Raw genomic sequence first — 25,694 nt, 5'->3', positions numbered from 1 at the left:
CGTCGCCAGCTAACCACCAGGACCACCCCCCAGCCCATGTTATAAGCTAGAGCCCTCCAGAAGAACAGTATAGATCTTACGATAACACTAAAACGGCCACACCAGCCGCAAGCTTTAGCGTGAGACTTTTTCGCGTCTCTGTTACGTTGCAAACCTAAAAAACATTACCCCACCACGAAAAGTAACCGCTAGGACCACCACCCAGCCCATGTTAAAAGCTAGAGCCCTCCAGAAGAACAGTATAGATCTTACGATAGCAAAAAAAGGGCCACACCAGCTGCAAGTTTTAGCGTGAGACTTTTTCGCGTCTCTGTTACGTTGCAAACTTTAAAAACATTGCCCCACCACGAAAAGTATAACGTTTCTCATTGGATAGACAGAATTTTTGTAGGCGGAGCTTAAGGTTAACATTGAGACCCTGATTGGTCAGATGAAAACACAGATAGTTTTTTTTAAACCAACTTCGGTAAATTGTAGTAAGGAGAAGTTAGGAGAGAGTTGCTTCCGAGGCGGCGAGGTGAGCGGAGCTGTGCTGCCTGCTGCCCCCTGACGAACACCGACAAGGTAATGAACGCACGCGATGCCGCATAACAGCGCATAAAACTTCACTCAGAACTGCATAAGTCTCATCTGTTACATCCCCTTTTTACGTAATACTAGTGTCGATCGTCAATTGGAGCACATAGTATTCACATTTGCTACGTAAGTTAAAATCTGAAACGCGATGATTTTTCTGTTATATAATTATTGAGAAGCCACATCAGCCACTGCAATTTACGACAAGTTAGATAAGTAATTAAAGATAATTGAGGGTCACTGTAGACCATTTTGATAGTTTTCTCTTTTGTGAAACTTAATTTAAACCTAGATTATAGATGTGCTATGACATAGGTCATCCTTCGATCCATTGTAGAACTTGGAAACCCGTTCAGGGAATATTCGTTCACGTTTTTGTTGAACGCAGTTGGATTTTATCATCCTGTATTAAAACATTTCCTTTTATCAATAGTGCAATTTATAAACAATGTTTTGTGAGTAGAATAAAATTTCCAATGGTAAACTTAACTGCTTTTTCGACGTTATTTTACTAGCTAACTAAAAATAGGCAAGCCTTGAACCCCTTCCACTAAATTTAGTTAGTATTAAGATTCTTTTACAGGGAGTGCAGTGGAGCTGACGCTGAAATCATTAAGTATTTGGTTATATCATCGCTAGTCTCACTGAACTCTTCTGAACTCTACATGTCATGTGTGGTCTGGCGTCTCCTTACCAGCAACAGGTTCCAGGTTCAAACTAGTCAATTCCCTAAAAAACACGCTCAGAGCGTCGTTGCGCGAAAGTGATAGGGAGACACGACTTAGAACAACAGACACCACGCAGAAGCCGGCCAGGGTGGCCGAGCGGTTCTAGGCGCTACAGTCTGGAACCGCGCGATCGCCACGGTCGCAGGTTGCAATCCTGCCTCGGGCATGGATGTGTGTGATGTCCTTACGTTAGTTAGATTTAAGTAGTTCTAAGTTCTAGGGGACTGATGACCATAGCTGTTAAGTCCCATAGTGCTCAGAGCCATTTGAACCATTTTTGAACCACGCAGAATGTTAGATATTTCAGTCGTGCATTTAAGGAAGGCTTTTGACAGAGTGAAATGTAATAAAATATTTTCCGTTCTTAGGCATCATTGTATCAACTACAGATATAGAATAATCCATTCTCTTTATTCATAGAAAGATAGTGTAGTCAGCACTGATGGTACGGCAGAAGAGGGCAAAATTAGGAGAAGCGTAGGACATTATTGCACATTGCTACCAATGACGTTTAATTTGTACGTTGAAGAGGCCGCGAGGGATGTAACAGGACTAACTCGGCGTGGTAGGTGTTTGTCACGAACAAGAAAACAGCGTGGTACAGTTCGCTGGTGTCGTGGGCATAGTCACGGAATGTGAACAGGTTCAAATGGTTCAAATGGCTCTGAGCACTATGGGACTTAACATCTGAGGTCATCAGTCCCCTAGAACTTAGAACTACTTAAACCTAACTAACCTAAGGACATCACACACATCCACGCCCGAGGCAGGAATCGAACCTGCGACCGTAGCGGTCGCGCGGTTCCAGACTAAAGCGCCTAGAACCGCTCGGCCACACCGGCCTGCAATGTGAACAGAAACAGACGTGAGTCGGGTAGGCAGAAATGAAATGAAAAATGTCTGTTACAGATTAAGTAGAAGATCAGATGGACTGATCGAGTAAGGAATAACGATGTCCTGGAACAATAAAAATTCCTAATATCTAATATGCCAACTAGCTCTGCAGATGACGAAGAAATTGATTAAATGTATGATGAGATAAAACAAATTATTCAGGTAGTGAAGGGAGACGAAAATTTAATAGTCACGGGTGACTGGATTTCGTCAGTAGGAAAAGGGAGAGAAGGAAACATTGTAGGTGGATATGGATTGGGGCTAAGAAATGAAAGAGGAAGCCGCCTGGTAGAATTTTGCGCAGAGCTTAACTTAATCGTAGCTAACATCTGGTTCAAGAATCATGAAAGATGGTTGTATACATGGACGAACCCTGCAGATACTAAAAGGTATCAGATAGATTATATAATGGTAAGACAGAGATTTAGGAACCAAGTTTTTAATTGTAAGACATTCCCAGGGGCAGATGTGGATCTGACCACAATCTATTGGTTATGAACTGTAGATTAAAACTGAAGAAACTACAAAAAGGTGGGAATTTAAGGAGATGGGACCTGGATAAACTGACTAAACCAGAGGTTGTACAGAGTTTCAGGGAGAGCATAAGGGAACAATTGACAGTAATGGGGGAAAGAATTACAGTAGAAGAAGAATGGGTACCTTTGAGGGATGAAATAGTGAAGGCAGCAGAGGATCAAATAGGTAAAAAGACGAGGGCTAGTAGAAACCCTTGGGTAACAGAATAAATATTGAATTTAATTGATGAAAGGAGAAAATATAAAAATGCAGTAAATCAAGCAGGCAAAAAGGAATATAAACGTCTCAAAAATGAGATCGACAGGAAGTACAAAATAGCTAAGCAGGGATGGCTAGAGGACAAATGTAAGGATGTAGACGCTTATCTCATGAGCAGTAAGATAGATACTGCTTACAGGAAAATTAAAGTGACCTTTGGAGAAAGGAGAACCACTTGCATGAATATCAAGAGCTTTGATGGAAACCCAGTTCTAAGCAATGAAGGGAAAGCAGGAACGTGAAAGGAGTATATGGAGGGTCTATACAAGGGCGACGTGCGAGAAGACAATATTATGGAAACAGAAGAGGATGTAGATGAAGATGAAGTGGGAAATATGATACCGCGTAAAGAGTTCGACAGAGCACTGAAAGACCTGTGTCGAAACAAGGCCCCCGGACTAGACAACATTCCATTAGAACTACTGACAGCCTTGGGAGAGCCAGTCCTGACAAAACTCTACCATCTGGTGAGCAAGATGTATGAGACAGGCGAAATTCCCTCAGACTTCAAGAAGAATGTAATAATTCCAATCCCAAAGAAAGCAGGTGTTGACAGATGTGAAAATTACCGAACTATCAGATTAATAAATCACAGCTGCAAAATACTAACGCGAATTCTTTACAGACGAATGGAAAAACTGATAGAAGCCGACCTCGGGGAAGATCAGTTTGGATTCCGTAGAAATGTTGGAACACGTGAGGCAATACTGACCCTACGACTTATCTTAGAAGAAAGATTAAGGAAAGGCAAACCTACGTTTCTAGCATTTGTACACTTAGAGAAAGCTTTTGACAATGTTGATTGGAATACTCTCTTTCAAATTCTGAAGGTGGCAGGGGTAAAATACAGGGAGCGAAAGGCTATTTACAATTTGTACAGAAAGCAGATGGCAGTTATAAGAGTCGAGGGGTATGAAAGGGAAGCAGTGGTTGGGAAGGGAGTGAGACAGGGTTGTAGCCTCATCCCGATGTTATTCAATCTATGTATTGAGCAAGCAATAAAGGAAACGAAAGAAAAGTTCGGAGTAGGTATTAAAAATCAATGGAGAAGAAATAGAAACTTTGAGGTTCGCCGATGACATTGTAATTCTGTCAGAGACAGCAAAGGACTTGGAAGAGCAGTTGAACGGAATGGACAGTGTCTTGAAAGGAGGGTATAAGATGAACATCAACAAAAGCAAAACGAGGGTAATGGAATGTAGTCGAATTAAGTCGGGTGATGCTGAGGGAATTAGATTAGGGAATGAGACACTTAAAGTAGTGAAGGAGTTTTGCTATTTGGGGAGCAAAATAACTGACGATGGTAGAAGTAGAGAGGATATAAAATGTAGACTGGCAATGGCAAGGAAAGCGTTTCTGAAGAAGAAAGATATGTTAACATGGAGTATAGATTTAAATATCAGGTTTAGACAAGAAGAGAACCGACGCTATCGAAATGTGGTGCTACAGAAGAATGCTGAAGATTAGATTGGTAGATCACATAACTAATGAGGAGGTATTGAATAGAATTGGCGATGAGAGGAGCTTGTGGCACAACTTGACCAGATGAAGGGATCGGTTGGTAGGACATGTTCTGAGACATCGAGGGATCACCAATTTAGTATTGGAGGGCAGCGTGGATGGTAAAAATCGTAGAGGGAGACCAAGAGATGAATACAGTAAGCAGAGTCAGAAGGATGTAGGCTGTAGTAGGTACTGGGAGATGAAGATGCTTGCACAGGATAGAGTAGCATGGAGAGCTGCATCAAACCAGTCTCAGGACTGACGACCACAACAACAAAAACAATAACTAATATAATGTATTTAAGAGATATCTTGGGTGGACACATATTATGAGAAGAATCTTTGCTGAAACGAGTACGTGAGGCGGGCTATAGATGTTCTGGGAAGCAGCAGTTATCCTGAAATGATGACCGTACGTGGTAAGCGACTGGAAATGGGAACTGCGGGAAACTGCAGGAAACTAACGGTTGATGAGCGAAACAGCATTTCGCTTGTGAGCAAGTTTATACGAATATGACGCTAAATCGTGTGTGCCGCATTGTGTTAAAGGGTTCATAACATACTTGTTCACTTGATATTACCTTGACCGCAAATGTGCTGATAACATGCCACTTTAAAATGGGATGATAGCAAGAGCACAGTAGAACTATTAATATGGAAGATTTCGTGAATACTGAGAACCTGAGGAAGCAGCAATCGCCATTACGATGTGATAAGCGGGAAGTGTGGAATAAACCGAAATTCTGTTCTAAGAACCTAAACCCGCTAATTCCTTGTTGGTTACGAGTCAGCATTGTATCTGTAGGTTGCAGATGATTATCAAAAGCATGTGCACAGTGAGCTGTCGTTTTTGTATTGTTATGGATGGTTAGGAAGGAGTCACACAGCCGGTCATACCGAGAAGGCTGCCGAGTTCATTGTCCCCATCCGAAGAACGAACCACTGTTAACAGCGTCACACCCCTTCTCGTTTTGAGACAATGCAGAAGTTTAAGACTTAATCCAAGCCATTAGTACATGGCCCGCTGATCAAGACTGTACGCCACTGTTTTCTTTCTCCTTATTCCACCTTCACAGTTCCACCTGATTACCTCCGGGTTGGGCGCTGGCGTGAATTCGTACTTCAGTGTTCGAAGCTGCCAAGCTGAGAACTATTTTGCTACGAGTTATTCTTTATGAGTGCATAAAGACTTTCCGATCAACTCACATATTATCGCGTAGACAGAGATTTTTCCACTTTAGTGTTAATCGGCTTTTACGTTGTAAGCTCCCCATCAAAAGATCACGAAGAAACCTCATTTTAAGAGCAGCAGCAGAAAAAGTTTCTGCGTTGTGCTTGGTGCCAAACTTGCTGCTGAACGCTGCCAATTCGCCAGACAGCGTGTAATAGCCTAGCCCCTCTCGAAGTGACCGGCGCTCACCTGTTGCTGTTCTATTAGTGGGACTAACGCGAATAGCACCGAGCGTCGGTAACGCAGAGATCTTCTGTACCCGCCAGGGTTGGACAGTGGCGCCGCTTAGTGACCAACTGCTCAACAAGTTTTCATGTGTAGATGGCAGTGCTGTACAGGCAACGCCACAAAATGTGAATTTTAAATGTTACGGAAGTAACTAACGCGTCCTCTTCACCCTTTTGTGTGTTTTTGACACTGAACATACACTACATTGTGTTTTCGAGGAACCCAAAAACAAAAGGCTACAGATTCAGCTGAAAGTATTAAAACATACATATTACGTTGCTGTTCGTCGTTTTCGCAACGTTGTGTTTGTTGCTAAACTATTTCAGCGTTCGCACGCGAGAAAACACACTACGTCAAACTGCGTAATAACGGAACTGTAAGAACTGCTGGTTTGTCAAACAAAAGAAGCATGCAATTTAGGGCTTCACTGACATACGAAGTCTGTAGACACAGTGCGCTAGGTAGCGAAGGAATCCATTCGTGGCTTTGAAGAAGACACCACGTCGCCATTAACTCGAAAATACAGGAAACATTAACAGTTAAATGGTGTGACGCATCTGGTTATTACTATAAATGACTGCTACAGAACACTGTCTGTCGATTTTACATTTTCAGTTCATTGTTATAAGGATGTACACTCACGAGAGAGCGATCAACCTAAATTCTCTCTTTCGCAGTTCGTTGTCTAGTGGCTAGCGTTGCTACCTCTGGGTCACGCGGTCCGGGTTCGATTCCTGGCCAGATTGGGGATTTTCTCTGCCTTTGGACTGGGTGTTTGTGTTGTCCTCCTCATTTCATCATCATTCATGAAAGTGGCTAGATTGGACTGTGTACAGATTGGGAATGTGTATGGGCACCGATGACCACGCAGTTGAGCGCCCCATCAACTAAACATCATCATAAATCCTCTCAAAGGCAAGTCCAGTTTTTTCATTACCGCATCGCAACGGTCAATTCTATGAAGACGATGGCTCCCGGTGTAATTACAGGCACCAAGCCGTCACGGAAGACTGATAAAATCAATTGCTGTATGAGGCAACTGCAGCCTCATAGGAGAAGAATGTTTTCACCGTTCGTGAATAATATTATTTATTGAAACTTTCGGAAGATCTATGTGTGTAGCGTCCTCATCCTACTACCTATCGAATTACGGCTTATTACTTTAGTTCTTCCGTGGTACAAGAGTCATAGCTACGGTTTTTTTAGTTATTACGTGATTTGTTTGTATATTTTGTTGAGGTATGTTATACTGTCGCATGTGGTAGATGCTATGCAAAGCAGACGACGTCACATTCTTGAAGCTGCCATGGAAAGGGGGCTGCTTTAGCAGCGTTATCAGTCATAGAATGAGCGAATTTTATAATGTCTTAGCGACTGCTCTTGTGACACTCCAGAATTTTCAATTTCTGAAACGTGCCAGTATGCTCGTGAACCTCAGTCACACATAAAGCACTTTGAGAAGCGATTTACCCGCAGACAGGAAACGTATGTCTTTGTTATTGACAGGTGCTATTACGTATATTCGTATATGAAAAATACATACCCTGAAAAATCTATTTTATGGCGCGAAAAATGTGTTCACAAGATTATTTACGAGTAAATAAAAGAGAAACTACGAAACAAGCAACTGAACGCAATAAGACAACTCGGGAAGAAGTTTGTGAAAAGGGAGATCTTCAGCCTCTATAGCTGAGAAGGTCAGCATGAGTGACTGGCATGCAGAGGACCCGGGTTCAGTTCCACGTAATGTCGGGGGTTTTCCTTTGCAGGGGTCCACCCAGCAACGTGGGGCCAACTCAGAAGCTACCCGAACAAGATGTAGTGGCTCCAAGGCCTACAAAGCCCGTAACGACCGGGAGAGTGGTGTGCTGACTTCACATCTCTACCTACCGCATGAGTTGGTTGAGGATGACACAGCGGGCGGTCGGTTCCGACTGAGCCGTCTCAGGCCAGAACGGAGGAGCTTTGTTTTGCTTTCAAACTGAAAGATAGCTTAAAATGTGAGCAGAAAGGCGTATCACTGCAATAGGGATACAAAATAACTAATATATTTAAAAAAAAACTGTCGCTACTGGACGATAAATATTAATTTCTTATTTCAGGCAAAAAATCTGGAGATACAGTATATCATTAGTTTAAAAGTTAGCCAAGATAAAAAAAATCTTCAAGTGGACGCTTATTTACAGTGAACCGTGCTGAAGCAACCATCTAATGCGGAAAAACGTGCTAACAATCAATTCGCGCCGGCAGTCAGCGATAATACCGAAACCGAAAGAGAGCCTGTGCTGAAGACAGTAATAAAACTAAGTTGCAGCAGGCAGCAAGGAATGGCAGAATCAGGCTTCATGAAACCTTGTGGTCGTATGCTCGAAATTGAAAAGAAATATGCTACGACAAAAATCATAATTTTGCGGTGTTTGGAGGTGTGAATGAAGCTGCAACGCCGGCCTCTGTGGCCGAGCGGTTCTAGGCGCTTCAGTCCGGAACCGCGCTGCTGCTACGGTCGCAGGTTCGAGTCCTGCCTCGGGCATGGATGTGTGTGATGTCCTTAGGTTAGTTAGGTTTAAGTAGATCTAAGTTTAGGGGACTGATGACCTCAGATGTTAAGTCCCATAGTGTTTAGAGCAATTTGAACCTTTTGAAGTTGCAGCAACAAACTAAAGCAGTCACTGGAAACCTTGAGAGCAACTGTGAAAAATGGTGCAAATGGCTCGGAGCATTATGGGACTTAACTTCTGAGGTCAACAGTCCCCTATAACTGAGAACTACTTAAATCTAACTAACCTAAGGACATCACACACAACAGTATTTACAGAAATATCTATCAATCAACAGCAAATGCATATTTTTCTGTGTTTCATATCTTCTCTGTTTACTGCAAATGTCCAGTGGTTTCTTTTTTCCTCACTCCGTGGAAATACGGTTACAAGCACACAAGATCCATCTTCACTTCTGTTTCCATTCAAAATAACAGCCACAAGTTGGAATCGTTTCTGAATATCTTGTAATGAATCACAGATGGTCAAATAAATACAGTACAAATTTTATTGTGTTTACTTCACAACCATACTAGTATAGTTACGAATACTTTCTTCTTTGAACTTCGAAGAAAATCTTGTTTGATAAAACGACGTACTTAAGCCTACACAAGTAAAATTAGCACAACATGTTGTCCGGTAAAAGTGCAATCACTTATAGAGTGCATAAAAAATCCGAAAATAGCTCAAACAATTTCTCCTAAGTCTTAAAAACAATATTCCAACACCGGAAAGCATTGCGAATATACGAATCGAAACATATCCGTGTGTGTAACTTGGTGACGCAGCTGATGAGCCATTCACATGCGACTTCACAGAAGGCTACCCTAAGGTAAGTCCATTTCAAATTGGTTCAAATGGCTCGGGACTTAACATCTATGGTCATCAGTCCCCTAGAACTTAGAACTACTTAAACCTAACTAACCTAAGGAGATCACACACATCCATGCCCGAGGCAGGATTCGAACCTGTAGCAGTCGCGCGGCTCCGGACTGAGCGCCTAGAATCGCTAGACCACCGCGGCCGGCGTAAGTCCACTGTTAAACCCTTCAAGGACCCTTAAATACAAGCTGTGCCATCTAAACCAATGAAAACAGAGTCCGCAGCTCGTGGTCGTGCGGTAGCTTCTAGCTTCCCGCTTCCCGCGCCCGGGTTCCCGGGTTCGATACCCGGCGGGGTCAGGGATTTTCTCTGCCTCGTGATGACTGGGTATTGTGTGATGTCCTTAGGTTAGCTAGGTTTTAGTAGTTCTAAGTTCTAGGGGACTGATGACCATAGCTGTTAAGTCCCATAGTGCTCAGAGCCATGCCATGCCAAAACGTTAGAATTGTTTACAAAAAAATCTCAAGCCACGAGACGATAAACATTGCCTCCTCAGAAGGACAGCGCTGCCCACTCGCGATCTGTGGTGACGAAAACTGCAGAAACTAGACATTGGTGTAAAACATGGCTACTGCTACTACTACTACTACTACTGCTACTACCACCGCATATCGTACTTGCAGGATCAATTGAAGTTAGCCAGTTGATAATAAGCAAAGGACAAACAGCATTTAGAGCAAACAGGCTGCAACAATAGGCTACGTTAGGATAGACCATATTTTTATTTTATAATGTACAAACGTATTTTGTGTTAGACCTAAGTGTAATAAAACACCTGATGATCGCCGAAAGTGCGAAACCTATACTGCCATGCACATATAAGCAATAAAAGAACATGAAGTAATAATGTCTCCTGACTGCTTGCGGCCACAAACATATTGTTACAAATAAGTGCACCCAAGATTTCATTAGATTGGATTAGGTTTAAGTTTTGTACCACAGATCCAAAGCGAGGAAGCGAGGAAATCCGCAAGGATATAGAACATATCATAAAACAAGAACAAATAATACTTATTTTGAAGAAAGAGGTATGCTAATTAGCCTTCCAGAGATCTTAGGTGTAATGATCTTCGTAGACGTGGAATTAGTCAAAAATCTTAAACACATTTTCATTTGAGAGGTCACATCAAATTTGTCGTAAAATGTAGTGGACTGACAAGGCAGCCAGTCCACAGTGACGGGTAGCCGAAAGAAAGGCACGCGTACACACACGCCGACTGGCGTGAATTCTGGAACAGGATAAGTAGTGAATTCTAATAAGAAAAGTATGCAGCTCCACGAATACTTAACTTTTATTCTTTGTTGGTTTACAACGTTCTTGATGAGACATTTCATACGATAACTATCAAACTATGTAAGGCTAATGGCGTCTTGCTAGGTCGTAGCCATGGACTTAGCTGAAGGCTATTCTAACTGTCTCTCGGCAAATGAGAGCAAAGGCTTCGTCCGTATAGTCGCTAGCAATGTCGTCGTACAACTGGGGCGAGTGCTGTTCCGTATCTCGAGACCTGCCTTGTGGTGGCGCTCGGTCTGCGATCACACAGTGGCGACACGCGGGTCCGACATGTACTAAATGGACCGCGGCCGATTTAAGCTACCACCTAGCAAGTGTGGTGTCTGGCGGTGACACCACATAAAATATGCACAATAGTGATTCAAATGAAAACTTTAATCATTTGTTATAATACAAATGAGGTCATTCGGAAAAATCACAGACCATTATTTTTCGACGAAGCCCTCATGACGTGTAATGTACACATTCGTTAGTAGACGGACACGTCGCGAAAAGAATGCTTTCAGTTGTGAAGGTAGGCACTCGTGCACGCGGTTTTCATCTCTTCATCGCTTCTGAATTGTTTGCGTCACGGCGTTTTTCTGAACCGTCCGAACACATGAAAATCACTCGGACAGGGTGTTTCCGGCGAATAAGGCAGGGATTCTTGACATTCAGATATCATATCCTATATTGTTGCCACGGTTGAAAGGACTGTATGGGGACAAGAATTTGCTGTTTCAACAAAACACCTGCCACTGCGACAATGTTTTCATCCGTCACTGCACAGTGTGCCACTTCTTTCAGACTTTCCACACCACTCATGCATTTGCTGCAGGAACATACACGTCACTCTTAAAGGAACAAAATCAACAGACGTGAACGTAATTTCCGGTTTACCCAGAGGAAGTGTGATAGGATCGTTACCGTTTACAACATGAGTAAACGATCTAGTAGAAAGCTTCGGATGCTCTTTAAAGCTGTTCAAAGATGTTGCGGTTGGCTATCACAAAGTAGCAACGCCAGAAGACAGTAATGGTTCGCAGAATGACCTCCAGAGTGTTGATGAATAGTGCAGGCTCTGGCAGTTGACCCTGAACACACGTAACATATTGCGCATACACAGAAAAAGAAATCCACTAATGTACAGCTACACTATAGATCACAAATAGCTGTAAACAGTAGCTACCGTAAAATATGTAGGCGTAATTATCCAGAGTGATCTTAAGTGAAATTACCGCATAAAACAAATAGTGCGGTAACGATCCTATCACACTTCCTTGGGGTAATCCGGAAATTACGTTCACTTCTGTCTCTTCTATCGGTCCTACCTGGTAGGGATACCAGATAGATGAACAATACTCAAGAATCGGTCGAACAAGCACCTTATAATCCACTTCCTTCGTGGATGAGTTACATCTCCTTAAGATTCTTCCTACGAATCTGACTCTGGCATCCAGAGTCAGATTCGTAAGAAGAATCTTAAGGAGATGTAACCTATCCACGAAGGAAGTGGATTATAAGGTGCTTGTTCGACCGATTCTTGAGTGTTGTTCATCTATCTGGGATCCCTACCAGGTAGGACTGATAGAAGAGACGGCGAATCTCCAACGAAGAGCGGCGCATTTCGCCACGGGATCGTTTAGCCGGCGCGAGAGCGTTACGGAGATGTTCAACTGGCAGACATTACAAGAGAGGCATTGTGCATCACGGAGGGATTTACTATCGAAATTTCGAGGGAGCACTTTTCGGGAATAAAACATATTACTTCCCTCCCCCCCTCCCCTGATCTCACCCCACGATGTTTAGCGTAATGATCACGAGGAGAAAATTTCAGAAATTAGAGCCAATAGAGAGGCCTACTAACAATAATTCTTCCTACCCGCTGTTCGCAAGTGGAATAGGATTCGAGGGCTCAGTTAGTGGTACTAAAAGTGCCCTCCGCTACACACCATAAGGTGGTTTTCCGAGTAGGATGTAGAAGTAGAGACATGAATCACCGTACTGTGCTCTCATTCTGCCAAGCATTTGCACAAGTTTAAGAGCTTCACTGCTCAAAAAACAAAGCACAGATTGCTGTTCGAACACAGTGCAAGTTGACAATGCGGCGGTCAACTTTACACTGACACAGCTTCCTTTCCTCTGATGCAGTCTGTCAACTGCAGGTCGGTTTTGAAAACACAAAGGTAACTTCTTCCAACTGAAAAATCGATAGCACAATTTTTAGGAATTTTACAGTATTTTTAACGTTTTCATTGGATTCATCTTCGTAAACGAATAATACACTGAGTGGATATGATAATTCTTATAAATGGTTCAAATGGCTCTGAGCACTATGGGACTCAACTGCTGAGGTCATTAGTCCCCTAGAACTTAGAACTAGTTAAACCTAACTAACCTAAGGACATCACAAACATCCATGCCCGAGGCAGGATTCGAACCTGCGACCGTAGCGGTCTTGCGGTTCCAGACTGCAGCGCCTTTAACCGCACGGCCACTTCGGCCGGCTGATAATTCTTAGTTTACTGTAGTCACGCATCATCAAACGGAACATCAGTTTATGACACTTACTTACATTTATCACATTACTCCGCAGAAGATGGGTAGAAGTCAGATTTTGCGTAATATGTCATTTGATATCATTAATAACATATACACATCAATCGGTTGTACTAAGAAATTCGTTAATGCAGTAACAGTTGATCATTAGTAAATCTTGAAGGCTCCTCTGCAACTGAACTATATTAGCAGTTAAACATTTATGGCTGCTGCCAAGTTCTTGAAAATATTGTCTCTATTGAGGTATAAGTTAAGTGTAACAGTGAAATCGTTCGGTCGAATATTACAGGTGCAGATGAAACTAAGTCATTGTTGGATGTTTTTACCGGCCACCAGATTCCGCTGAGGCAGTTCTAGAGTCATTCAAAGATAGTCTGCTGTCAATAGCGTGTAAATATTCAGATCATGCAATACTAGCCGGAGGCAACTTTAAACTGCCGAGTATAGACTGGGATGTCTATGGATTCATTACGGCGGTGGGGAGGGGGGTACAGCCAGACAGACAGTTATGCAAATACTTTTGAAAACGTTTTCTGAAAGTTGTCTTTAGCAGATCGCTTGGCTTTCCTCACAATATGGAAATATCTTACACCTTGTAGCTACAAGTAGGCCGGACCTTATCGACAATGTCTGCATAGAAACAGCGGTTAGCGACCATGATGTCATTAAAGCAACTATACCAACTATGATTACGAAAGTTAATAAATCAGTCAAGAAGGCTAGGAGAGTGTTTCTGCTAGATAGAGCAGATAAGCAATTATTAATATCTTACTTAGACACTGTAAGACGGATGTAGAGGAATTATGGGCAAAGTTTAAGCAGATTGTAAATCGTGGTCTGGAGAGTTACGTGCCTAGTAAGTGGATAAAGTATGGAAGACACCCACCATGGTTTAGTAACGAAATTCGGTGGATGCTGAGGAAGCAGAGGCTGTTGCACTCTAGGTGACGCACAAATGACGACAAGTGAAGGTTAGTAGAGATTCGTCCGTCTGTGAAAAGATCTATGCGCGAAGCATATAATACCACCGCCACACCTTACCAAAAGATCTTAGCGAGTCGCATGTAAAATCACAAAACGGGTCTAAGGCTTCCATTCAGTCCTTGTCAACCAGTCTGGTGTGGCAGTTGAAAACAGCAAAACGAAAGCCGAAGTTTTAAATTTCACGTTCACACAGGAGAACCTTACAAAGATACCGTCATTTGACCATCGGACAGACTCCGTTATTGATGACATAGAAATAAGCATACCTGGCGTAGAGAAACAAAGATTTGAAAAGAAATAAATCACGAGGTCCGGATGGAGCCTCAGTTCGATTTTAGAAAGAGTACTCTAGGCCCTGACCCCTTACCTAGCTTGCATTTATCGTGAATCTCTCGCCAAGCACAAAGTCCCAAGCGAGTGGAAAAAAAGCGCATGTGACTCCAGTAAATAAGGAAGGTAAAAGATCGGACCCGAAAAATACAGATCAATATCCGTAACTTCTGTTTGCTGCAGAATCCTTGAACACATTCTCAGTTTGAATGTAAAAACTTTCTTGAGGCTCAGCAGCTTATGTCTACGAATCAGATTGGTTTTAGAAAGCATCGCTCGTGCGAAACTCACCTTGCCCTTTTCTCCCATGATATAGTGAAAACTATGGGTGAAGGGCAACAGTCAGATTCCACATTTATAGATAGAAGCATCTGACACGGTGTCCCATTGCAGGCTATTAACGAAGAAAAGAGCATGTGGAATAAGTTAACAGGTATGAGAGTGGCTCAAAGACTTCTTAAATAATAGAACCCAGTATGTTGTCCTCGTCAGGAGGACCGCTGTTGCTCTCTATATACATAAATGATTTGGCGTACAGAGTGGGCAGAAGTCTGCGGTTGTTTGCTGATGAAGCCTTGGTGTACGGTAAGGTGTCGAAGTGGAGTGACCGTAGGAAGATGCAAGACGATTTAGACAAAATTTCCAGTTGGTGTGATGAATGGCAGGTAGCCCTAAATGTAAGTTAATGCGGATGAATAGGAACAAACCTGTGACGTTCAGATACAGTATTACTAGTGTCCAGCTTGAAACAGTCAAATTCAAATGGTTCAAATGGCTCTGAGCACTATGGGACTTAACATCTGAGGTCATCAGTTCCCTAGAACTTAGAACTATTTAAACCTAACTAACCTAAGGACATCACACACATCCATGCCCGAGGCAGGATTCGAACCTGCGACCGTAGCAGTCGCGCGGTTCCGGACTGAAGCCCCTAGAACCGCTCGACCACCAGAGGCCGGCCGAAACAGCCAAATCGTTTAAATATCTGGGTGTAACGTTGCAAAGTGATATGAAGTGGAGTTTTTAGGAAAGAATGATTCATCTGTAAAGGACCGCATATTTACCTGTTCTTGAGTATTGCTCGAGTATTTGGGATCCGCACCAGATCGGATTTAAGGAAGACATTGAACCATTTCAGAGGAGAGCAGCTGGATTTGTTACCAGTAGGTTCGAATAAAACTTAAGTCTTACAGAGAAGCTTCGGGAACTCAAACGAGAATCCCAGGAGGGAAAGCGGCGTTCTTTTCGGGAAACACTAGTAAGAAAATTTAGAGAACCGGCATTTGAAGGTGACTGCCGAACTAGTCTGCTCTCGCCTATATACATCGGGCATAAGGACCACGAAGATAAGATACGAGAAATTAGGGCTCATATGGAGGCGTACAGACAATCGTTTTTCCCTGGCCTTATTTGCGAGTGGAACAGGAGGGGAAATGACAAGTAAGGTGGCTTGCGGAGTATTTACGTAGATGTGGATGCAGATATGTGTTCCTGGCTGATGAACACCTTTCTGCACAAAAGTAAGTCACTTTCATTCTTTGTGATGATTATTCTTATTTCGATAACTGATTCCACGAAGTGAACTCTTAACCTGCAAAAGAGATGTATTTTCCTCTGCTTCTTCTTCTTTGCCCTTCCCCAACTCTCTAAGGCGTCGGCGACAATACACTGTTCAGTCACACTAATGCGACCACTTGTCAGAAGCCTGAATAACCACCTTTTCCCGCTGTTTGTTGCGAGACGTGCAGGCAGGGAGTCATCGAGCTTCTGGATGTTACGGACGGGGACGTGGAACAGTGCCGACTGCAGCGCCGTGGCCAGCTGCGCTTGGTTTCTCTGTTGTAGGTACATGGCGCGAACAGTTCGAGCGAGGTGGTCCCACAGATTCTTGACTGCCATTAAATTTGTGAGTTTGGTGTCCAGGGAAGTATGGAAATCTTATCCTGGTCCCCTTCGAACCACTCAAATACTCTGCTATCTGTGTGAAACGTTGCATTGTCCTGCTGATAGATGCCATCGTGACGAAGAAAAACAAACTGCAAGTACGGGTGAATATCGCCCCCACCGATAGATACTTACTTGTGTAGACCCACTGTGCCTTCCAGAATAACGAAGTCACTTGGGTAATGCCACGGAAGCATTCACCAAACCATAACCCCCCTTCCTGCGGCCTGGACCTTCCTGACGATTATTGGAAGGTGTTTACTCTCTGTTCGATAGAGTACAAAACATGATTCATCTGAAAAGGCCATCTGTCACCACTGAGAGGACGTCTCACTGCAGTACTGGAATGTAAATTCAAGCCTTCGTCGCCTATGAACAGCAGTCACCGTGGGTGCACGAACCAAGCGCCTGCTGTGGAAGCCCATATGGAACAATGTTCGCTGAACGGTCGTTGGGGAGACACAGTTGGTAGCCCCTTGGTTGATATGTGCGGTCAGCTGCTCAACAGTTGCTTGACTATTCTCCAGTACATATCTCCTCATACGTCGTTCAGCCATGTCATCTATGGCACATGGTGCACCACACTTCCCTCGGCAACGGTTTTGGATAGCGCCGTTTTGCCACACACGGGATACTTTATCCACGGCGGCAAGCCAACAGTTTACAAACTTAGCCGTTCCGGAAATTCTTCCACCCCTGGCCAGAAAGCCAATGGTCAGGTCCTCTTAGACATCAGATGAATCGTTTTATTTACATATTTCGACAATGACTGCACTGTTTTCCGCGTACTCCGACACGCTTTATATACAGTCCACCCCTATTACTGCCAGTTGCTGTCTGCAGGTGATTACCGCGCGTTGACTTCGAACGTAGCAGACGGTCACATTATTGTGCATATACGGGTTTTGCCAACGTTAGTGACAATTGGTGGCCAGATGCCTTGCCTTCCTGGGAGGCAGAATCTGTGTGCCCCATCTGTCTGTGTGTAATCTCACGCTCAAGTGTGAGAACGTTTGCTGAATGTTTGTGTAGTGTGTGTCTGAGGGGGTATAGGGGTTCCAACCCAGTATTTATCTAGTTGGGTGTGGGAAACCGCCTAGAACCACATTCAGGCTAGCCACGTCATCAGATTTCGTAGTTAATCCGTGACAGGATTCTGTTCGGGACATACTCATCCCCCGAATCCCAGGCATGGAATGTTAATGCGCTCTGATATCCAAAAGGGTCAAGAAGAGACATATTATTTGTGATAAATATCATCAAGGAATATCCACATTTCGTTGAGCAGTCCTCTACAGCACGTTCTTGAGTTCGCACCACAAATAATTCGTATTACTCGCCATTCGACTCACAAAAATTTTATCTTCGATTAACGAGTTACCCCAAAAATGACCACATATCACATTACGAAATGAAAATAATGCGTTAGGTTTTGTATTTTTATAACGTCTGGAAACTGTCGCTTACAGGCAAAAATTTACGAGTACTTGGGTACTTCAGCAGTCTGATGTATATTTCTCCAAACTGAATTTGTTATCAAGCTATAGCCCGTAGCACTTAACAGTGTCGACCTTTTCTGATTGTTCAGCGGATTTTAGACATGTATTGACGGGAAATCCGGTATAAATTCTGAACTGCTTATAGTGTGTCTTTTCAAAGTTTAGATGCAAAGAAACGAAACATTTATTAACGTGCCTGAAAATTTTGTTAACTGATCTTTCTAAATTCTTATTTTATATGCTACTTATTGTAATGTCTGCAAGAAAAAGCGGATTAGGCATCTGTTGTACTGCTGAAAGGTCCCTAACATACATAAGAAAAAATAAGAGCCCTAAGAATAATGGGACACTACATATAATTAGTTCACAGTTGGATGATGACTGATTTACTTAACGCAGAACTTTTACCTTTAGACACACGTTGTTTCCTGTTGGAGAGATACCGTATGAACCATTTTGCGACGTTTGCAGCTACACCGCAATATTCTGATTTGCTTAAAACGATATAATGATTTACTCAGTCAAATACCTTTGACACGTCATATAATCTACCAGTAACCTCTAAATTATAGCGTAGCGAACGACCCGGGGGGATAGTCGCGCATTTTAAGGCGCCATTTCTGTGATTCGAGGGGGCAAACCTGACTAGGTTCGAATCCGCCTTGTGTATTACCGACGACGGCTGGTCAGTCGACCAGCCTGGATGTGGTTTCTAGGCAGCTTCTCGCATCGCGCTAGGAGAATATCGAGCAGGTACTCACGTTGCGGCTACGTTAGGCTCCACGCAAACATTTAGAACATGTAGTCACACGTACTCATAGCAATAACTCCAGACGCAGACGGATGGGGTACACAGATCCCGGCCTAGGAAGTGGAAACAAGACTGATGACCTTAAATGTTTAGTCTCTTCAAACCCTTAATCAGCAGCAGGTAACGAATTAAGAAACTTCCGCAGCTTGCGTAAATGGCCTTATCAGTATAGTAAGTGCCAGGACCAGAAGCCTACGATGTATGTCATGTGTCAGTGCCATGTATTACAAGTGAACGACGCCGTCTAATGGCTGCCAGCATAGAAAACTGTCTCAAAGCTGCTTCATAAGTTCACCAAGAACCATAATTGACATATTCTCAGCTGTATATTTCCTGTGCGCAGCACACGATGACTGTACAGTGAATAAATAAATCAGAGAGGTAGAAACAAAGGCAGCATCAACATTAACATCAACAATGTTGAATATGTTCCATTTCCAACAGCACACAATACCAGCTGAGTTATAAAGAGCTCTGAGTTGCAAATGTCAAGTCGCTGGAAACTGAACTGTTAGCTGCAGAAAGTTTCTCGTATTTTTTACGCCAGCTGTTACAGTCCCGCGCATTTCAGCGTCTACAGTGGTGTCACTGTCGAAGTGAGCTATCGTAGGCGGCGGGTACTCTTTTCGGACTGATGTTATTTTCAGCGAACAGTGATCGTTCTGATGCGTAGGTAGGCTGTTAGGCTCTATCGTGTTTATATGCGTTTTATGTGGCGCAGTGGACGTTTGGCGTAGCATCAGGATTCTCACAACGTTTACCTTAGGTCCCTTCTTACCGAAGTTGTTTACGGACTCTAAAAGCTTCTCTGAGCAACCGATAGTGATTACTGTGGAACATCTCAAAGTTTGCGCGTTATTGAGTGCATGGCAAGATCGTAACCATGGATAACAACGAAGAATTTTTCAAATCTTCTCGTTTGCAGTTATTTTAGCCAATGTTTATACAACATCTCCTCACAGCGACAAATATGTTTCTATTACCAGGAACAAAAAAAAGTCAGGTGCAGCGATAGGACATCGTTTGTCAACATCTTATTTGTAATTCTTACGCAACTATTTTTTATGTTTCTGTAAAAGCCGTTCGATGCTCTACGCTTATTTGGGGTTAAGTACAGAGGCTAACAATCTCAAATTTGTTCTCGCACCACCGTAATTTTTTGGGGGATATCGTATGGTGTAAGTATGATCTTGTGTTCCTCCAAGCTATGTATCACCTTACCCACTAAATTATACAGGCTCCACAATTTAAAGGGCCTTAGAAAAAAGGAGAGACTAGGCATTTTAAGGAAGAGGAATCTCTGTCGAAAGAACATTTTTCATAGTTTTTTTTGTAAACACCATGATTGCAGGTGAAACGTTAGGTGTTTTAGGATACGCATGTAGACCTAAAATATTTACGTTATAGGTGAGAGTTGTAACAGTTCATTTAGTGAGGCTTTGATCTAAAGATATCACTAACGTCCATGGTGGTCATTCTTCCGTTCAAGGGAGAATGTGGGAAACATGCTACATTGACGGCAAGGAGAATATTTCCTTTCATAATGGTCTCCGGCAGAAATATTGGGAACAGTGCAAATTGTATCGCGTCTCTGGAAAGCTGGAAGGCAGGCTTACCTACGCGCTCAGGTACGTTTCTGGGGAGCGACGGACACATCAAACTTAACCTGTTCACGGCAACGTTTGCTACCAATCCTAGATCACTTCTGGAGTTGTTATGGAAATACAGTGGCTCCGGAAACTCCGACATATTTGCACATACCGTGCGGATGTGGGACTGCAGCTGCAAGGTATTATTTTCCTGTTATAAAAAATATAACGCGAAATTCACCTGGGAAGGGCAAGCTGGGAGGCGGGTTAGAGGGAAGCTGAGTGAACAATGTAAAGACACATATGTGAAGGTATTTCTGAGACAACTAATCAGAAGGATGAAGACGACTGAATATGTTTCGGTATTCGGGAGCTGGAAGGCAGCGGTTTCAGTCGTTGTTAGGATGGTATTCGCCGCCAATGGTAAGTGTGGAGTACGACGAGAGATTAAGGCATCAGAGGGTGATATGAACAGTGCTGAGCTGCTATGAAAAGATACACAACCATATAGACAAAGTACAACAATTTATTACTGATAACATATAAAGTGCACTTCTCAATACTATAAGGGTTGCACACAAACGTAGTCTTGCTAAAGTCTTTCCTGATGGAGCATTACCAATTGTGATAACCAAATTTCAAATAGTGCGTCTTGATGAATAAGCAGTTCAACTCCGAGAGACCACACTGCAGAACGACAGTCTCGGAATGCATGATACCACTGAAGGATGGCCAGTGGTAGAGGCGATGATGAGAAGGCTGGCAGTTCCAAGTTGCTTCGTATGCGAGGCGAGCGCGGATCGGTGTTTGACTTGCAAACGCCTGTGGTGGCCGGGGCGGACGATGCGTCAAGCTCGGCTACCCGTTGGACGCCGGTGTATGTTTAGTTGCCGAACAAGCAAGACACATCAGTGGGTAGGCTGCAGGAACGAAGTGGAGTGGCGGAAAGCAAGGTAATTCAAGGTACAGTGCTTAAGGTAACTCGTAGCTTACGAGCAGGAAGTACAGAGTAGTTCGGTAAGGGGGTGGAGGACCCGTAGTTTTCTGTTACTGTGATTAATTTCCAGCTACTAACTGTGTTACTGAAACACATCAAAGTTTTGAACGAAGATACATAGCCAAGGTTTGCTGGGTATTACTATGATAGCGTGAGTTAGTCTTCCCTTTCTTTAAATATTTTCGTGTATTTGTGTTGTCACTGCGTTCCAGGGTGTTCTGTAAAATTTATTTGTGACAGATGTGAGTGAACGGAAGAGTAGTTCATTAAATTCAATGTATTGTTGTGCCGTTTCCTGCGTTGACATCCTTATAGTTAGCTGATCCCTTGAAAGGATGGCGGGCCTTCGGGAAATGAGCAGTCAGTGTGGCCTGTATAGTTACAGTTAATGAATTATACTTGTCTCCTGGGGTCAAAATTTTATAGTGAGGCTAGCATCCAATTATTTACACTTATCGTTAATGATAGTGTTGGTATTAGCAATTAAGTTTAGGTAGCTAAGTACATGGGTGGTACGTCACAAAGTATATTAGATAGAAAAGATTATACAGAAAATTGTTTTGAAAATTTCAACTTATTAACGCAGTGTGATGTATAGATTTAAAGTATAAACGCCTGTTTCTAAAATGTAAGTTTTCAGAATGTTTCTCACAAAATATTAGTAAATATTATTTTAAAATTCTTTTCTATGAATTGCGTTTGTGAATATTTGTGATGCTAAATGTGATTTTTTCATCATCAAAGTACGCACAAAAATCACCTCACCTTTACGTCTTTATGTTATCTTTCTCATTGGCTCTCTGGGCTTCTGATGGTTCTCTTTCACCTGTAGGAAAACGAAGGATGTTCTTTATAGTATATCACTAATTATTTTGACGTTCTATCTATTCCACGAACAGCGATGCGTCTCCTTCCCGCTCTCCGCACAACCCCTCCCCACAGTACCGAAGTTCTCGAAAAATAGTTCAAACGCTTCTTTTAATTTCTTCCTTCCAGTAGGGAGTGAGACGCTAGTGACCCTCTTCCGCACTATAGTCTTTGAATAAAATAATTAAAAAGTACATAAAATGCACTGATACGATTAAAAACGGTGATTTGGAGCTCGATGAAATGTTGGTGAGTTGTACAGTTTTGAGTCTTGTGGGTATGATTGTGCTGTGAGCTCCTGGTTGCACTTTGTAATTGAGGAATTTCAATCAGATGAGACTTGAGGAGGTCATATGAAAGAAATCAGGTGAGTAGCGAGGTTGTCAAAGAAACAGGATGTAGGTGGTAGGAGACTAGTTGGTATGTGATTATGCTGGGGAAGGTCGAGTAGATTTCAAGAAATGATTTCATGGTCTGGGAGGGGAAGGTGGTGAAATTACCCTTGGATCATTTTTCAGTAGTAGAGACATAATAATGTTTTCAAGGTAATGGTATCGTTTATGCTCTTTGACTGGCCTCTTTATTGATTTGTTTTAATTTACTTGGAAATCTGGGTAACGCTTCTCCGGTAGCCTCTCCTATGTCTGAAGTAGAAAGTTCTTTCCAAAATCAGGTGCATTAGAAATATTTTCTTTCAGTTTAGTTTCTAACAGCACTAGAAATAAGTAAGAAATCTGCATGGTACGCACTCTATTTGCAGAACTTTCCCACACCCTTTCTAACATCTTGATATAATGTCAACTGAAGGGCAAGAGAATTATCTTTAGATAAGACGCAATTATGCTTTCCATTCCAGTTTCTAAATTCAAACTGCCTGACAAAAAAGGAAAAACATGGTGAGGCATTCAGAAAGGAAGGAGGAAACAAATTGAAACCTCACGGGTTGAGAGGATATATGACGTTATTTCAGTGATTACAAAATCGAGTCAAATTTACAAAGAACTTGGCAGTATCAACCCATTTGCAGGTAAGACATTGCACCGCATATAATGGAATGTAGTCGAATTAAGTCGGGTGATGCTGAGGGAATTAGATTAGGAAATGAGACACTTAAAGTAGTAAAGGAGTTTTGCTATTTGGGGAGCAAAATAACTGATGATGGTCGAAGTAGAGAGGGTATAAAATGTAGACTGGCAATGGCAAGGAAAGCGTTTCTGAAGAAGAGAAATTTGTTAACATCGAGCATTGATTTAAGTGTCAGGAAATCGTTTCTGAAAGTATTTGTACGGAGTGTAGTCATGTATGGAAGTGAAACATGGACGATAAATAGTTTGGACAAGAAGAGAATAGAAGCTCTCGAAATGTGGTGCTACAGAAGAATGCTGATGATTAGATGGCTAGATCACACAACTAATGAGGAAGTATTGAACAGAATTGGGTAGAAGAGGAGTTTGTGGCACAACTTGACAAGAAGGAGGGACCGGTTGGTAGGACATGTTCTGAGGCATCAAGTTTAGCATTGGAGGGCAGCGTGGAGGGTAAAAATCATAGAGGGAGACCAAGAGATGAATACACTAAGCAGATTCGGAAGGATGTAGGTTGCAGTGAGTACTGGGAGATGAAGAAGCTTGCACAGGATAGAGTAGCATGGAGAGCTGCATCAACAACAACACGGCTTGTACGCATGCATTCATTCGGTTGGGAATGGTGTCATAAGGCTGTTGTATCTTCTCCTAGCCTACAGCTCTGCTATACGGTCTCTGATATCCCGTTACTGGCAGTAGGACAGAGCTGACATCCGACGTGGTTCAATACACTTTCTATGAGGGACAGATCTGGGGATTACATGAAATATATTCACACGTGCGAATATGGACGGCCATCAGCTGCATAATGAAATGACGACAACGAAACTTGCACCGGACCGGGATTCGAACCTTGATTTCTGCTTATCGTGAGCGGTCGCCTTACGATTTGGCATGCTTGCATGTCCAAAGTAACATTGCACTGCGATATCGTATATATCGGACCTGGGGATTTTCTGACCATAGGAGCAATTGGATATCACTCAGGCGGTTCAGAGGGACGTATGCCATGTGTGGACGTGCGTTATCTTGTTGAAAAAGGTACCATGATACTGTAACATCGGATGTGACACATGAGGACCAGGGCGTCTGTTACGCAACGTTGTGCTGTCAGAGTCTCCTCATTCACTACCAGCAGTGAGCAAAAGTCATAAACGGAAGCTGTCACATTATACGCCAGGGGTAACACTGCGGTGGTTCTTGACATTGGAAGAACAGGACCTCTTCCCAGGCCGCCGTCAAACTAACTGACGATGGTAACCGGGGTAGTGCAGAACCGCGATTCACACTGAACACAATGAAACGCAGTTTATCAGCAGTCTATGCTCTTCAGTCACAACACCACTTCACATGCAGCTGTTTGTGTTGTGGTGCCAACGGCAGATTATGAGTGGGGCTGTAATTCGCCAGTGGTGCGGGATGACACAAAACGTTGTAGAAAATCCTTTACTTCTTTTCGGATGGTAGGTGCAGATGTGAAAAGGTTGCAATATGTTTGGTGTGCAATAAGGCGTTCCTACCTCGTGGTGATCCTACGTGATCGACACAGAAAGAAGACGCCGAGTACGTCTGTCCTCACGTTCCCACGTAGCACATCAGGCCAAAGTCACATCAGAGTGCTCCACAAATCTGGATACTGCATTATTCGAATGGGTACCCATGCAAGATCCCCTCGCTTCTAAACTGATACTGTTATTACTCAGCTTAGCCGTGAGTCCGTAGAGGGTGGTATATGTGACGTACAGTATAACTGGTCGACATATTCACCCGGAATTTGCGAGTGTTAAGTCGGACCTTCCTTGATCCGCCTTGGTGGGTCGTGTCTTCGGATTTCGTCCTACCTGTGCGCTGTGCAGCTCTCGTAAATGTCGTCACGTGCAGATTCTTCATTGGTGCGTTGAATGTCTCTGCCGGTGGAAGCTAATTATCTCAAATTGCTGTCGATTAACTTTGGGGTATCTATTTACTCGAAATTAACATTCAGAATGCTGTAATATCACTTTTATTCCTATTAGATCAATAATGAAACACTCATGTCACAAACTACTCGTAACCGAGAGCATGACTACCATCGAACAAGACAGGAAGAGCTCTTAACGCCGACTGCCGACTTTGGCGCACAGTCCGTATCTCTTACTAGTTTCGTCACATTTCGTGGATTTCCGATCAAGTTCGTACTTACTATGATATGCATTTGTTGGTGAACGGGTGTGAATTTTAACGAGGTAAAATTATGATAAATAGTTTTAAATATGCAGAGGCTCCCTCTAGTATTGATGTTGTCATAAATGACTTTAATTATTAAATATAAATAAACAAAATCGGTGACTTTGGCGCCAAGATGGTGGTACTTCCCGTCATGTATATTTCCCAGGCTGACAC

This window comes from Schistocerca serialis, chromosome 5 (genome assembly GCF_023864345.2).
Source record: "Schistocerca serialis cubense isolate TAMUIC-IGC-003099 chromosome 5, iqSchSeri2.2, whole genome shotgun sequence".
In the NCBI taxonomy this organism is placed as follows: Eukaryota; Metazoa; Arthropoda; class Insecta; order Orthoptera; family Acrididae; genus Schistocerca; species Schistocerca serialis.
Note: the sequence above shows the minus strand (reverse complement) of the source record.